We start from the raw sequence: 17580 nt of genomic DNA on the forward strand, positions 1-17580 counted from the left end.
GCCTGCAGCATCTTTTCTTCCAGGCTCCATAGACTTCTACGTGAGAACCCGACACACTTTGACACCTATGCACCTGCAGCCCGTGGGTGAGGTATCGAGAGCATTTTGGTGCTCAAGGGTAGTTTAACTGTCCTAGTGTCCAGTTCCACAGTCGTTTTAGTCCTAACTAGTCAGGATTGTCCGTATTCACCTTTTACTTGAACTGTACTGTCCATAGATGTTGTTACGCATCTCGCGTGTGAGTTCACACTCTGCACACACGTTCCGTGGGCTCCTATTACTGACCTAGTGTTAGTGTAGCGTGGTCCCAACGATCCTACAGCCTCTGGACAGCTCCATTCCTTTTATCGACTTTCACATTCCACTTACTTAGTATGTGGTTTGTCGTGCCTCTAGGGCACCATTGTAATTTTGTGCAACTTGTCGTATTTTTCGTAAGAGATTGTCATGTGCTTAGCCCTCTGACCTCATAAAGAGTTCAGAGGTGTTGTTATTAATAAATATACTGTTTATTTTCATAACAACCTGTGTGGTGTCCTTTCATCTGGTATTCAAGGGGTTATATTGTGGTAAAACAGCTGGCTTCACATGCCAAAAGAGTTTAGCCTAAGACTGCTTTGTCCATGCTACCATTAGGATAGCTGGTCTATAAGGTTGACTTACAACCAATCACCATAAGGGTTGTTTGGACTGATACAAGGTGATCACTAGAACTAGTGAGCATCATATATCATGCCAACTTCTCACATTGCTGTGCAGCGGTTGGGATTTGAGCTTGCTGTTGTTTTTACATAATATAATCTTGAAATATCATTTGAAAGATCACATAAGGTACTCTAGGTACATATAACAAGCTTAGAAATACTCTGAGTTCTACTGAACCAGCTGTTGTAGTAGGAAGGGCCTAGCACACCCTGACTACAACTCTTAGCAAGGGATCAGTAGGAAAACCCATAGTGTAGGTAGGTGCATCACTTACACCTTACTAGAAAGCATGTCTACCCATGGAGAGACTTCAGAGACTCCCCTAGTGGTTAGTGACCCTCCACAGGTCCTTTCCAGATATGCAGCTCTCAGTTTCCAGGAGATGAGACAGTTGTGTACCTCCAGGAACCTGAAACAGGGTTCTAACCCTACCACTCCTTTTCTGTTAGGTCTCTTAGAGACATATGATGCCAGAAGGGCAGCTGATACAGACCCCTCTAATCCAGATAGGAGCATGCCAGCCTTAGAAGGTACTCGTGGTGATCCAGACCTCCCTGAAACAGAGAATGTAGATGAGGAGGAGGAAGAAGAGGAACCATCTGGGGATGAGGCAGACAAAGGTTCTGTGATTGTCAGCAGACTCACAAGGGCCAACTTAGACCTACATAGGGAAGGGACTGGGGACCCCCAGTGCTGAACCTAAGCAGGCCTAACTATGGAGTTAGAAGAGATAGATCTCATTCTAGGGACTCCAATAGATCGGTGCACTCTTGTGCCTCTCATGCATCTGCTCAGAGGAGGATGACTTCCCCTCAGAGGAGAGAGCATGAGGCAAAGATGAAGGAGGCTAATCTGAGGATCCAAAGGGAAGAACTTGCCCTGGCCAAAGAGAAGCTTGCCTTTGCTAGAGAGCAACAGTTGAGTGGGGTAGTCCCCACTGGTGGCAGCAATATCCCTAGGGATAGAGAAAGAGGTTTTGATACTAGAAACCTGAGTAAAATAGTGCCCTCCTATAAGACAGGAGATGATATCCACAAGTGGATAACTGCTTTGGAGAGAGCCTGCAAAGTACAGCAGGTACCCCAGAGTCAGTGGGCAGCTATATTGTGGCTCTCCTTTGAAGGTAAAGGTAGAGATAAGCTCCTCACTGTTAGAGATGAGGATGCTAATGATTACCAAGTCTTGAAAACTGCTCTGATTGATGGGTTTGGCTTAACCACTGAACAGTACAGGTTAATGTTCAGAGACACCCAGAAAACTCAGGCTCAAGATTGGACTGACTTTGTTGATTTTGCCACTAAGGCTTTGGAAGGCTGGTTACTGGGAAGTAAGGTTACTGATTACACAGGATTGTATAATCTAATTATGAGAGAGCAAGTCTTAAATAATTGTCAGAACCAGTTATTACACCAGCACCTGGTAGACTCTGATCTGACCTCTCCACAAGAATTGGGTAAGAGGGTAGACTAATGGGTCAGAACCAGGATTAGGCCTAAGAACCAAGGTGGTGACCAAAAGAAGGAATCAACCAAGCCTCAAGAGAAGGGTGGGAATAAATCTACAGATCAAACCACATCAGGGCCCCAAAAATCCTCTGAAGGGGGTGGGCCCCAGAATCCTTCCAATACCCAGAAGAAACCTTATTGTCATACCTGCAAACAGGTAGGCCATTGGAAAACTGACAGCAGTTGCCCAAGGGCCAACAACAATAAGGAGAACATACCCCCAAGTAACACTTCCAAGCCTCCTGTTACTACTAGTAGTAATCCCCCAGGTGGTGGGAGTGCCCCCAAGAATTTGGGTGGATTTACTTTGGGAGTTCCTGGGGACTCTGGCCTAACCAGGTCCCCTAACTCAGATTCTCTTGTCTGTGAGACTGGCATGGGGTTTGCCAACTTCACTGATTGTCCCAACACTTTGGACAAATACAGACAGGAGCCCCTCATCAATGGACTGAAAGTTGAGGCCTATAGAGACACGGGGCTAGCATCACCATGGTGACTGAGAGCCTAGTCCCCTCAAGGCAACTTATACCTGGTGCCACATACCAGGTGACAAACATTGATGGAGTGCAGAAAAATCATCCCATGGCAGTGGTAAATCTCAGCTGGGGAGGTGTCACTGGCCCCAAGAGAGTGGCAGTGTCATCAAACTTGCCTGTAGATTGCCTACTGGGGAATGATTTAGAGATCTCAGCCTGGGCTGAGGTAGAACAAGAGACCCATTCTAAAATGGTGAATCTTCCTGAACAGGTTAGGAGGGCTGTGCCAGTCTCAGCCCAATCTCAAGTAGATTCCTTCCCTGAAAAGGTTAGCAGGGCTGTGATGGTAACAGCCCATACCCAAACTAAGTCCCTTCCTGAAAAGGTTGGTGGGGTTGTGATGGCCACAGCCCAAACTCAGACAGATAATAGTGTTGTGAAGCCTGAGACTATGGATCACTCCACTCAAACAGAGAGCATGGAGGAGGAAGAGAAATCTCCCTACCACCAGACTTTAGGAAAGGATCAGCCTCCTCAGGTAACTGATCTTGCCCCTTGTGAAGAAACTGCCCCAGAGGTAGTCAGGCCTAGCCTGGCAGAACCCCTGATGTCAGTGGACCCTTCCAAGGTGGGACCCAGTCTGGAGCAGGTAACCTGCCCCTCTCTACCCTGCCTCAGTCAGCCCAGGGCTGTAGAGGTCAGGGAGGCCAGTGGTGGACCCCAAAGGGCCCCCTGTCCAAAAGAACCCCCAATCAGCAGATTAAGGGCACTGAAGCTAGTAGTCCTAGCCAAGTGAAAATAAAACAAACTCCTGAGGGACCCCCCTTAAAATTAGTTAGCGACCTCCCACAGATGGACTCTGTTGGGCACAGCCAAACTTGGGACCTAAGGGCCCCAGACCTGACCCTCCAGTAAACCAAATAGATGGACCCAGCCTCCAGCTTTAGGTAGCCAGAGGTTGACCCTGAGAGCATACAGCAACTCAGTCCTGGAAAGAAAGGCATATATGGTGGATAGTGATTGGAGGAAGTTGAGCCCAACATTAGTGGAGCCTCACTTCAGTACTCCATCCCAGCACGAGCCTTTTACTTTGCCAAAACACACCACAGGTAGAGATTCCCTATGGTGGAGACCCTCAGTTACCCTTAGGGTGAGGGATTGCTTAGTGGACCATGAGATAGGGGGTAACCATGCCAGTGCATGCACCTCCTCATATGGCCACTCAGGCAATGTAGGCTTACCTGGTCAAGGATAGCCTTATCTCCTTTCGTTTGGGGGGGTTATGTAGGAAGGTGGATATCTGATGATTGAAAGCTTTTATTCGATATGCAAGATATCTTGAAAGCATACATACACGTGAAACATATTTCTAAAACAGTGATATGTACGTCAACATTTAAATACTAAGACGGATAAAATGGGAATGACCCAAGATAAATTAGCTAAAAATGAATTAAATTGAAACGGACAATCTCTTGCAGCGAATCAACCATGAATGTTTTAAAAATTTAGAGACACCACAAACTATCAGAGGGGCGGTATCAGTCATTAAGATGCGTAGTGCAACCAAATGTCTACGTGTTCCCAGGCGTTTAAAAAGAGGTTTAAGCCAATGCCTCCTCGGTTTGATGTAGTCCTGGCACTCAAAAAATATATGTGCTACAGTTTCTAGGCTAGATGGACAGAAGGGTGATCGATGTGCACCATTCCATTTTGATACAAAGGCCCGATCGGAAGGGTGCCTACCCTCAGTTTAAAATACATGGTCCTATCAACTGGCAAGGTGATTAAGTCCAGAAAGGGTTCAAAAACAGCCACATCCTTTAATTCCAAAAATGATGCAGTCAGATTACAATGGTGTTGGTTCCTGATGAGTTTACCAGAGACCCAGTTCCAGTAAAGTTTTTTGAGGTCAGCCTTTGGTGGAGCAGATTTTGAAGTCCAACAGTCCCCCAGGCCCAACTCCCCCAAAAGATTTTTAGTATCCCTCAGCCACTTGATCTTGGCCCAGCCTCCCATGTTCATTACCTCTGCCAGGCCGTCGGCATAGGACTTTAGCTCCGGGACCCTCCATATACGGGACCAAAGAAGCAGTGGACGGAGGCGAGCCTGGTCTTTGATACTCTTGCAGCCAACGTCCAGGAGCACCGGGACTGTCGGGGTACTCGAGGGGAGGGCTAGGAGATCCTTCAAAAGTTTATTCTCAGCCTTGGTAAGAGACTCCATGTTGCAGTGACCCCACAACTCTGCCCCATACAGTGCTGATGTTACGCCTCTTGCCTTGTAGATCTCAATTGCAGGACTCACCACTTGCCCCGGTGATGCTCGAAATTCCCTAAGCAGAGCACCTCCTACCTTTTTATGGTTAAGTACCATCTTATCAATGTGGTCGGACCAGTTCATATTGTCAGTTATGCGGAGCCCTAGGTAGTCGAATTCGGAGACTTTCTCCAAGGGGACAGTGTTCAAGACAGGCGGACTTCCTAATTTCCTTGGGGGGTGCACAATCAGATATTTAGCTTTGGCCACGTTAATGACCAGACCTCTGGATACACAAAAGTCCTGGAAGCGGGTCAATAACTTCTGTAAGCCCTGGGGAGTTTTCGAAATAAGCAAGGTGTCATCTGCGAAAAGCAGAGTAGGGATCCTTACTCCCCCCAGAGAGGGTGTGTCCGCTGGTTCTTGCTGGAGATGCTCAACCACACCATTAACGTACAACGAAAAGAGTGTGGGAGCTAGCATGCAACCCTGTCTGACTCCCCTGCAGACCGGTATCCTGTCCGTCGTTTCCCCATTTTTCCCCCATCGGACCTGGGCATAATTGCTGGTGTGGAGTTTAATGAGTAGGGATAGAATGTAGGGGGGCACCCCCAATCCCTGAAGCACCCTCCAAAGTTACTCCCCCCAGGTCAAAGGCAGTCTTCAGGTCAATGAAGGCCAATAAAGACTGCCCTTGCCTTGCTCCACGATTTTCCAATTTAAGAGTGCTAATCTGAAAACCTGCTCAATGGTCCCCGTTCCTGAACGGAACCCAGCCTGGAAGTCAGATAGCACTCTATTTTCTTCCACCCAGTTAAGAATCCTTCCCAAAATTACCTTTCCTGCCACCTTTTGCGTGGAATCAATCAGGCTTATTGGCCTATAGTTCCCTGGGCTGTTTCTACAACCTTTTTTATAGATAGGGACAACCACCGCCCCTTTCCATGATTCCGGTACAGGGCCACCCTTTAAGATATCATTTAGCAGGGCAGCGATTACTATGCCCCAGTCAGATGGATATGCACGCAGGAGATCACCCGGGAGCCCATCCGGTCCCGCTGCCTTCCGTGGTGCCACCCACTTTATAACCTCCTCTACCTCCCTACCTGTAAACAGATCAAAAGTAACGTCCCCTAGCGAGACGGGGGCCTGGTCTGGGTCATTTAGGGGGCCTTCTACAGGAGCATATAGGGACCCGAAGTGTTTCAACCAGCTCTGGGGTGGGATATTACATGTCCTCAAGGTGTCGTCGGGTCTGTTGCGGGCACCCACCAAATTCCAAAACCCTCTTGTGTCCTTGCTTTTACTGGCGGCCAATAGATCCGCCCAAAATTTTTCCTCCCAGTCCTTCTTCGCAATTTGGAGGGACCTGGAGTAAGCCATTCTAGCCTCTCTAATCTTAGTTTGAGATTTAGATTTGACTGCTTCTACCAGTCTAGTCTTAGTCTCTCTACATGTGTGGGTGTACCATCCCTTGGTTCTTACCTGTCTTTCTTTGGTCCCTCGTCTACTTAGGGGAGCAGTGAACAAGTTGATTAGGGCCTCGGTGAGCTCATTAAAGACCCCACACGCCATCCCCATCCCTCCCGTAGAGGTCCCCAAATTACATTGTGCTTGGGCTAACAGGTGCGTTTAACTGCAACCTTCTCCTCCGAGAGGATCAGTTTAGTCCACTTTATTTTCCTCCCACACAATGCTACTTGCGACTCGCCCAATTCCACTATAGAGGAGGGGACCAGGCTTCCCCTATCGACTAACCACCAGAAGTCTAGGGTGAGGGAAAGTAAGTTGTAATCGCTCTCTAATGAGGGGACCACAGCCATGTCCTTCACCGAGTTCCACAAACACACATCAAGCAAGATGTAGTCGATTCTTGATGTGTGATTGGGCCTATTGTAGGTATGCCCCCCCCCTTGTCCGACTCTGTCCTCCCATTAAGAGTCCTCAAGTTAAACTCCAAGCTAAGAGTGTACACCTGCAGGGCCACCTCAGTCCACCTCTTGATGGGGGCTATTTCTAGAGTGGGAATTCCCCTCCTAGCATCCTCCTCCTCCTGGTCAAGGGAAACATCCGAGCCTAAGGGCTCGAATGTGCAATTAATATCACCGGCAACCATGGTGCAAGCCTTATATGGAGTTGATCTCCAAAGTCCCTCCAGAAGAGCAATTGTAGGGGACTGCCTTCCCCCTTGGTGCCTCGTGCATAAATATTAAAGATGTTTAAATGGCACGACCCCTGGAGTCCTTCAAAATAATATTAAGGAGGTCCGGACAACCAGTCTGGTGCTCCATTATCCTACAATTCAATGAGGCAGCAACCCAGATAAGGAGACCACCAGAGGGGCGTCCCCTCCCTGATTCTGAGCAAACTGTGGGGATAGAGAAGGCAGAGTAACCCGCCCTGTAAATGGGATCCGTGCTCCATGTCTCCTGAAAAGTGCATACGGAGTGCTTGTCCACCAATGCATTCCAGTCGGGCAATGTCAGCTTCCTTGAAAGTCCAGCTACGTTCCAGCTGAGGACCTTAAAGACTGAGTCCGTCACAGCTGGGCCGCACCCGGATACCGGGTCGCGACATGGGGACACCTCCTGTAAATCCATCTGTATTCCCATTATGTCGGGTATCTCTATCATTCCCGGTACATCTAATAATGTGGTATAGATTTCAGATGGGGGCGGCGATAAGGGCTGCATCATGGGAGGGGGGCGAAGAGTCTCTCGACTTCCCTACCAGCGTCCCACCCCCACCCTTGAGTCAGTGACCCCAGGAGCCCCTGATCATCTCCGACCGTCCGGCTTGGGGAAAGAAGAGGGGCACCACAGGATGTCGCGGGCCTCCCCTAGGACCTACACAAGTTTCCCCATTAACAGGCCTGGAAGGATTACCAGCAGGCCTAGGGTAGAAGTAAGTCAGATCCACTGCTCTGACTCCAGGGCCATACACCTCTAGTTTTTGGCCACAGATTATCTCTGCCACTCTGTTATCCTGAAAATTAATAATGATACAATCACCCTCCAAACGCTTTTTGCCCTGTCCCACCCAACCAACCCTTCGAACACCAAGAATTAATCCATACATACCTATTGGGAGTGGTTTATTTGCTTTTAACCAATGGAGACACTTATTTTTTAGAGCCTGGTGATCCTCAGGCTGATTAGCCTTCAATGGTGGAACATTAACAAGGACTACTACATAGGGATGGCAGTCAGGGGGGAGGTTAACCGGGGGTATCCGAGTGGTAACCTTTGGGGGAACTATTGCGGCAGCATCAGGTGCCGAGTTGGCACTAGGAACCTTGGCTAACGGTGCTGTCCCAACCCCCATGATGTTAGCACTCGGCTTAGCAGTTTGACTACTCTTGACCAACCCCACGGCTGCCGATGTTTTTGCTTGCGGTGTTGTATTGGGCTGGTTTTTGGGGGCCATAGAGGACTTTGGTCTTGTGTTAGAAGTACAGGGGGCAGAGCCTGGCTTAGGAGGGGGAGGGACCGGGGGGACTAAGGGAAAATCCCTGCCAGATGTTGCCTCGGGGAGAAGGGTTGAGTTTGAAACAACCTGCACTGGGATAGGATTTGGAGGCAATCCTTTTCCCGTATTCCTACCCCCTGGATCCTCACTTGCTCTAGACTGGTGTTTAATAAGAGTCTTAAGTGAGAAAAAATTATCCAGGGTGGATTGTTCGAATTTGTCTACTCTCGCCCCCAAACCCTTAAGTTGATCAATCAACGGGACAATTAAAGTTTTAATCAGGTCCATAATAGGTTTTAGAGAATCAAATTCAAGGGGGACGGCTATGCTATCATGGGATTTAAGAAGTTCTCTGGGCGTGTCAGTAGATGTTCCCGCCCCCAGAGACTCCCCTACCCTCCCATTGTGAATTGTAGCTAAGGCATTTTCTATTTTTGACGCAAATCCCTTTAGCCCCAGCTTTCTTGGGCGCTTATAAAGTGCGGTATGACAACCTTTGCGGGAGCTTCTAACCCTTTTCCTTTTCGCCTGTTTGGAGGTGCCTTGGGACTGGCTGGGCGGTAACAGCTCCGTAACGAAAGCCTGATGTAGCAATGGGGAGGTCTGCCCACTAGCGGAACCCGGTGAGGTTTGAGAAATTGTAACCTCCCCCAACTCGGTGGCAGCCACCACAGGTAATAAGTCGGCAAGGTTCTCTAATCTATCTATGCTTGCTCCTATAGCCGACAAACGTGGCTGTACAGTGGCGTCTGTGGGGTCAGCTAATGGGGCCCTTCCCGATGTTGTACATGTATGTCAGGACATGTCCGGAATGCATCAAGAATCATTATGTCAAGTTAATAGCCTGTGTCCACGTGTGTCATACATGTCCATTTGTTGCATGTGTGGTCATACTTTTGACCTTGCCAGTGGTTAACAAAGGCCAATGATGTGCACCCAAGTTGCGTCAGATGTGCCGGGCGATGTGTTGCGTCTTGGTTTTGCCGACACACGTTTCTATTTGTACACATCTACACAGTACATCACGGCTGTGTACCCACATTCAGGAGCTGTTGTGAGTGTGTTGTTTGTGTGTGCAAGTAGCAATGATGGGGGTATACATGCATTCTGTGTATGCGTATGTGTGTCGGCTGTTGTGTGCCCATGCATGTCATGTGGGGATTGTAGGAAGGTGGATATCTGACTATGGTTACCCCCAACTTTTTGCCTGGTGTTTTGCTGGTTTTTGACTTAGTTGGCCTGGGATCCTGCTTTTCAGGACCCCAGGCTTCCTGCTCTCTCTGTTAAAATGGACTCCATGTGCCCTAGGTACATATCTAATTGGATACTGAGTCACCTTATCAGTCCCTGTACAGTATACCTTAGGTATCCAGGGCATAGGTGTACCCAGGGCCTACCAGGGGCTGCAGCATGTATTGTGCCACCCCTGGCTGGCCATCCAAATCTGACACAACTGGCTGCAAGACAGCTGGGGCAAGGTGGTGTAATCACCCTTTGCTATTGATATAGTATACCTATATCTAACCCTAAAATGGACACATATATTCCTATCAGTCACTCCTATGGCAGGCCTTATCAATCCTGAAGGCAGAGTGCTTGGAATTATGTGAGATGGTGCTCTGGCATGAGCTGAGCCCGTCTGCAGCTTGCGGAACCAAGTCCTAATAGCTGTTCCATGATAACGCTATACCATATACTCTTAAGTGCATTATCAACCTCGCGGTTAGATGCTAACTCTGGTATAACGTTATCAAAACATGTCGAGTAAGGTGTCATACGAATTGGAATACTACCCCCTCGCCAATTCTGGCGACAGGGGTAGCATTCCACCCTTCTAGAGGGGCATGACATGTATGTAACTGTGAACCCCGGTTAAAGTTAACTCGAGCCTTAGCATCACAAAATGGATGCTGCCACCACAGACACAAGTCTGACCTCCTGCTGCTGGGAGTCCTTCCAGTGAGGGAGGCTTGGATAAAGGGTTTCCTGCCTTGGGAGGTGCTAGCACCACCCCAGACAGGATTTTGTGTATTGGGTAGGACAGGCCTGAAAGGAATGAGACATGCCTGGGGCACACAAGGTGTCCTGTGCATGCACCGGTTCAAACCAGTTGCTGGGGCATCCCTGCCCCAGCTCTGGCGCAAAACCGGACAAAGGATAGGGGGTGTAGCCACCCCCCTCCCTGGTCCCACCCAGGGGAGGGACCTAGTCAGTAGTGCAGCCCCCTTTAGGAGAATAAAGGTAGGAGATGGTCCCATTCCAAATTAGATTATCCTGAACAATTCTACAAGAAGAAACTCTGGACTTCGACGTTCTGCTCCACAGAAGACTGAAGAATCTCCCTTGTGGACAAGGAGTGTCCACCCTGCAACTGCAGGCACCATCAAGCGTCCAGCGGCTTCACTTTGTCATCTTCCCTCGAGGATCCAGACTTCAGAGCCCGACGAGACCCAGATTCCCAGACCTCTCCGACCTCAACTCACATCTGCAGCAAAGCTGAGACCCGTGGGTGCGACGAGACACGCGGGACCGGCCATCTTGAACGAACCTGCACTTCGCTTCCAGCACGACTCCCGAGGTAAACTCGACCAAGTGCTTTGGGGATTGAGAAGCCCCAGCCCCGAGCAGCCCCTGCACCGAAGATCAGCCCTCCAGCCTCCACGAAATCTGCGTGGGGCCCTTCTGCTTGTTTGCTGCTCGATGCATTGTCTGGTCACTTGCCGGCTGGCTAGTGGCCTCCTAGACGACGAACCTTTGAATCTTTGCTGCTGGTCTGGTTGCTCTAGACTGGCCCTTGCTCCCTTCCAAAAGAGGGGCACCCCGGACTCACCTAGTCCGCACCAGACGTCTTTTCCACTCACCGCGTGGGTTGCTTTTGCCAAGGCCTGTTGACTCCAATCCCGGATCCGACACCGCCGACAGTGAGAGCCTGCAAGGGACAGCTCGTGCCTCCATCCTGGTTGTCGAAGACACCTCCTGGTCCACATGGCTGCAGAGTCAAGCGTCCACTCTTCACCTGATCGCGACAACAGCACCTGGTTCCTTCCTGGTTCAACTCCGGTCACTGGCTAGTGACTTTGAACACTGTCCCCTCTGCTTTCAGGTCCTCTTCTTCACCGATCCACCCTTGGATTGCACTGGACATCTTCCTCCTGGTCGCCTGCAGCATCTTTTCTGCCAGGCTCCATAGACTTCAACGCGAGAACCCAACACACTTTGACACCTATGCACCCGCAGCCCGTGGGTGAGGTAACGAGAGCATTTCGGTGCTCAAGGGTAGTTTAACTGTCCTAGTGTCCAGTTCCACAGTCGTTTTAGTCCTAACTAGTCAGGATTGTCCGTATTCACCTTTTACTTGAACTGTACTGTCCATAGACTTTGTTACGCATCTCGCGTGTAAGTTCACACTCTGCACACACGTTCCGTGGGCCTCCTATTACTTACCTAGTGTTAGTGTAGCGTGGTCCCAACGATCCTACAGCCTCTGGACAGCTCCATTCCTTTTATCGACTTTCACATTCCACTTACTTAGTATGTGGTTTGTCGTGCCTCTAGGGCACCTTTGTAATTTTGTGCAACTTGTCGTATTTTTCGTAAGAGATTGTCATGTGCTTAGCCCTCTGACCTCATAAAGAGTTCAGAGGTGTTGTTATTAATAAATATACTGTTTATTTTCATAACAACCTGTGTGGTGTCTTTTCATCTGGTATTCAAGGGGTTATATTGTGGTAAAACAGCTGGCTTCACATGCCAAAAGAGTTAAGCCTAAGACTGCTTTGTCCATGCTACCATTAGGATAGCTGGTCTATAAGGTTGACTTACAACCAATCACCATAAGGGTTGTTTGGACTGATACAAGGTGATCACTAGAACTAGTGAGCATCATATATCAGGCCAACTTCTCACAAGGATGCCCAGCATTTTAGGTGGGGTCATGGGTGCATGAAGACAAAGAGGGTGTGTTCCATGTTCGTGTTGTGTGTGCACGTCCATGTGTGTATGTGGGGACGCTTGTCCACACTTGTGTCCTCTGTCAAGTGATGTTGGCTGTTCTCTCAACATGTGTGCATGTTACATTGGACATGTTTGCACACAGGATGTTGTTTGTGGGTGAACATTGTGTGTGTAGTTAGCTGAAGTGCCTTATATTTCGGTAAGTTCACACATACAATCAGTGTCTGCAACATGCATTATTTGTATTTTGTTGGTCAAGATTTGATATTGTGGCAGAGTTATGCGGTGTTGGTCAATTGACATCTTCTCCCATCTACTCCCACACAGGAGGGCTCCAAATGTGCATCGACCCTACACTGTGCTGGAGGACATGGTTAACGAGGAGGTGATCCGCAAATTCCGGCTTGACTGACGTAGATTGCAGGAGCTTGTAGCCCAATTGGCACCTCATCTGCAGCCATGCAGAACATATCCAGGAGCTAATACACCCACAGCAAAGGTGATGGTGGCACTTCACTTCTTCGCAACAGGCACTTTTACAGTACACAGTTGGTCATGCCGGGGGATGTCTCAATCCATGTTCAGCATGGTACTGCGGGATGTGCTGGATGCCATGATGCATTACAAGGATGATTACATCCATTTCCCACGGCCGGCAGAGTTGGCAGCAGTCAAAGGGGACTTCTATGCCCTGGGCAAGATCCCACACATAGTGGGTTCCATTGATGGCACACATATTGGTCTCATTCCACCACAGGCACGTGAACCCGTATATCGCAAAGCACTACCATTCGATCAACATGCAAGTGGTGTGCCTGGCTGACAATATCATCTCCCATGTGTGTGCCAGATTTCCCGGTTCCGCACATGACTCCCACATCCTGCGGAGCAGCATTGTCCCCCAACTGATGACCAATCTGCATCAAGAACGTGCGTGGTTTGTAGGTGAGTGTGCTGTGATGACTATTGTGTTGTATGTGTGCCATGCTGTTCCCAACAATCCTGGTAATTATGTATGTGTCTGTCATCCCTCCACCTAGGCGACTCTGCGTACCCAAACCGGCCGTGGCTGCTAAGCCCCCTACGGAATCCAACTACCCCAGGTGAAATGCGATATAATGAGGTCCATGGGAAGACACGTCGGGTTGTGGAACGTACTTTCGGACTGCTGAAGTCTAGGTTTCGCTGCCTAGATAAAACCGGAGGGGCCCTGCCATACTCACCCAGCAAAGTATGCAGAATAGTGATTGCCTGCTGCATGCTCCACAACCTGGCCTTACGCAACAATATTGAACTGATCATGGACCCTGCAGACCAACAGGTTGCTCCGCCTCCCATACCACCCATGTCCAGTGATGAGGATTGTGGGGAGGAAGAAGGTGTGGTCCAGAGGCGTGAGCTCATTGCTCGCTACTTTCCTTGAATGTGAGTAACTGCCTCTTGTGCTGCCGTTCAATGCGTGACGTATGTCTGCTGTAGATGGTTGGATGTGGTGTGTGAATTCTGCCTGTTATGTTATGTTTGCACATGGGTGTGGGTCACGGTGTACGAGCAATGCTCCCTGATGTGTGTCCTGTGATCCGCTGACTTTGTGATGATTGTGGTTTGTGGGATGGTGCAGTACGGTCTTTTGTGATGGTTGTGATTCAGTTTACTGACCTGTGCTTGTTGGTCTCTGTTTGTCCCTAGGTCACTCACACCGAGCCAGGATTCAAAACAACATTGATCCCTGCACCTGCTGATAACAACAACTGAGACATACCTGTATATAAACATAGAGATCACACAGCATTGAGCATTACAGTGATTTTTATTTACAGGGTGTGGAAAAGTGTTTGTGCATATTTACAAAAAGGAGGTGATGGGGAAGAGTGAGTTGAAGGTCATGTCAGATGAAGACACCGATGGGGACACCACATTGTGTGATGTACACCTATCCAACAGACGTATGGCAATGCTTGGCAATGTGGGACAAGATAGTTCTCTGCGTCAATGCCAGGCTCAAGGAAGGGTGAAGTCATTTTCGCCCCCTCTTCGGGCGGGTGGATGGGGCATTGCCACTGCTCTGTGCTGGGTCCAGCCTCGGACGGCCCCTCCGTCTTGGAGCCGGAGCAGACCCAGCTGTGGGGCACGTTGCTGAGGGTCCACCTCCCTGTCAGTGGCCTCAGGTGATGGTGGGGGCGGTGTTGGTGACGTGTCCCGCTGGGCACTTGGGGGAGGGGGAGGTGGTGTGGCGCGGGATAACCACTCCCTCCAAAGTGCCGTTTGCTGCCCCATGAGGTCCAATATTTGGCCCATACGTGTGTCCATGGACCTCAACAGCTGGCAGGTCTGTTGCGAATCTTGATGTGCCCGATCAGCCTGTGCCTGCGACTGGTGGTAGGATGTCTTGCCCCCGACCTCCCCTTACACCTCCACCCCTGTTGGTGAGCTGTGGTCTCACCTGTGTCCTCCCACATCCACTATCCCTGCTTGCCTGAGACGTTGATGGGCCATCATCGTCCGATAGGTCAGGCAGGGTGCCACTGGCAGGAGTGGTGGTGGTGGTGGTGGTGGTGGTGCTGGTGGTGGTAGCTGCACAGCTCACAGTGGCAGTTGTTTGTGTAGTACCACTGGCCAAGGTGGTGGAGGCAGGGATGTCCTGGGAGCCTGCTGGCCCTGGAAGTGTGCTTGGCACAGCATCGTGCTCTGCACCCGAGGTGTCCTGGGAATCCTCTCCAGAGAGACCTGGCTGTGAGGGGGGCGACTGGTGCTGGCAGTTGGTGTTTTGGCGTGTCAAGTCGTGATCACCTGAGGGATAAGAATGTAAGAATCAATGCTGTGGACATGACAGGTTTCTTGTAGTTTAATTTCAAATCTCTATGGTATCAGGACATGGTTGTTGGTGTCATCATATTGATGTTGCACACATGAGTGGACATTTTGCTGGTGTGGAGGTGGGGAGACAATACTTGGCTATGTGTGGTCCTGTCCTGCTATTGGATGGTGCCCCTGTGCAGATGGCTACCACCCTGTAAGTTTGAAGGGGGAGATGCATTGATCACCAAATGGTGGGCGGGCCACATCTTGCTCTGGGACGGGACATGTGGGCCTGTTGGGCGTTGTAGTGCAGGACCCCCCACACACCCCCACCCTCCCAGGAGACATGTGGGCCTGTTGGGAGTTGTAGTGCTGGACTCTCACCACCCCCACCCCCACCCCCACCCGCAATGATAATATCATCTGGAAAACCCAAAAAGTCTACGTGGTTCATCGAAGGGAAAAGACTGGAATCTGTCACCGCCTATAAGTATCTGGGGGTGTGGATTGACCACAAAGGGAGACCCTCAGTGCATACTACCAAAATGCAGGCCGTTGCCCGTAGTCTGGAATGGGCCTTTATAAGAACAAAAAGTGCTCTTCACTCCCAAAATCTAGTACCATTAATAAAACTGATTGCCGCAAAACTACTCCCCACTATCTCATTTGGTGCAATAATATTCAAGGACAAAATGAATAATTGGTTGGACGGAGCACAATCTTCCTGTTACCGTAGGGTTTTCCGGTTGCCAAATTCTACTGGCCACGCCCAAATCCGGAAAGAATTTTCATTGTTTTCCCAGAGGTGGATAAAGAGTGCACGCTACATTAACTATTGTTTAAAAACAAAGCATGCTAGCCCTCACTCTCTAAAGAGCTGTCTATGGTTAGTCTTTAGCAACCACAAAACATCGTGGAATAAATATCTGACGTCATGTCTAGAATCCCTCCAAGCAAAGGACATATGGTCATCCCCGTTGCCCATTGCAGCGAAAGCAAAACTTCTAACCAAACAAGCAAAAAGTCTTTCAAGCGCCCTCGACGAGCAACGGGTCGCCCAGCTCTTTCATGGCCCCTGGGTCTCTAAATTATACACCCCGAAAATTCTCCCGTCGTATCTGGCAGCTTCTACGAAAGTGCATATAAAACTTCAATTGATGCGATTTCGTTTTGGTTTAATCCCGCTGATGGCATACAAGTTGGGCCAGGGGTACAGGAAAGGGGCATCATCTCAATGCCGCTTTTACAAACAGGAAGAGGAAAACCTTATCCACATACTGTGCATTTGCCAAAAAACTTCAAGCCCAAAGAAACTTCTGGTTGCGTCCCCTTTGGCTTCTTCTCAACATCAGGACCTGCCAGGAAGCACTAGATGCCTGCATGAGAGGAGACACTCCGCAGTTGGCGGCTCGTTTTGTTAAGTTTATTTTAGAAATTAATTCCCCAAAACTTGCTTTAGACCCAGCATGAGTTCCTTTCCTGGTGACATTACTGCACGTTTTTCTTTTAATTTACAATTTTTCTGTTTTAATTGTTTTGTGCACCCTTTTACTCTTAATGTGTAACGTCTATTTCAGTGCGTGTACATTGCAATGATTTTAATTAATTGTGCAATAAAAACTTTTACTTTACTTACTTACCCCCACCCGACCCCCACTCCCCGAGTAGACATGTGGGCCTGTTGGGAGTGGTAGTGCAGGACCCCCCCACACACCCCCTCCCTCTCAGGGGACATGTGGGCCTGTTGGGAGATGTAGTGCAGGACCCCCTCACATACCCCCACCCTCCCAGGAGACATGTGGGCCTGTTGGGAGTTGTAGTGCAGGACCCCCCCACCCCACACACACACACCTCCAACCTTCCAGGAGACATGTGGGCCTGTTGGGAGTTGTAGTGCAGAACCCCCACCACACACCCCCACCCTCCCAGGTGACATGTGGGCCTGTTGGGAGTTGTAGTGCAGGACCTCCCCCCACACACCCCACCCTCCCAGGAGACATGTGGGCCTGTTGGGAGTTGTAGTGCAGGACCCCCCACACACCCCCACCCTCCCAGGAGACATGTGGGCCTGTTGGGAGTTGTAGTGCTGGACTCTCACCACCCCCACCCCCACCCCCACCCCACCAGTAGACATGTGGGCCTGTTGGGAGTTGTAGTGCAGGACCGCCCCCACACACACCCCCACCCTCCCAGGGAACATGTGGGCCTGTTGGGAGTTGTAGTGCAGGACCCCCCCACACACCCCCACCCTCCCAGGAGACACGTGGGCCTGTTGGGATTTGTAGTGCAGGACCCCCCCCACACACACACCCACCCTCCCAGGAGACCTGTGGGCCTGTTGGGAGTTGTAGTGCAGCCCCCCCTACACACACACCCACCCTCCCAGGAGATGTGTGGGCCTGATCGGAGTTATA

This window comes from Lissotriton helveticus, chromosome 8, assembly GCF_964261635.1.
Source record: "Lissotriton helveticus chromosome 8, aLisHel1.1, whole genome shotgun sequence".
In the NCBI taxonomy this organism is placed as follows: Eukaryota; Metazoa; Chordata; class Amphibia; order Caudata; family Salamandridae; genus Lissotriton; species Lissotriton helveticus.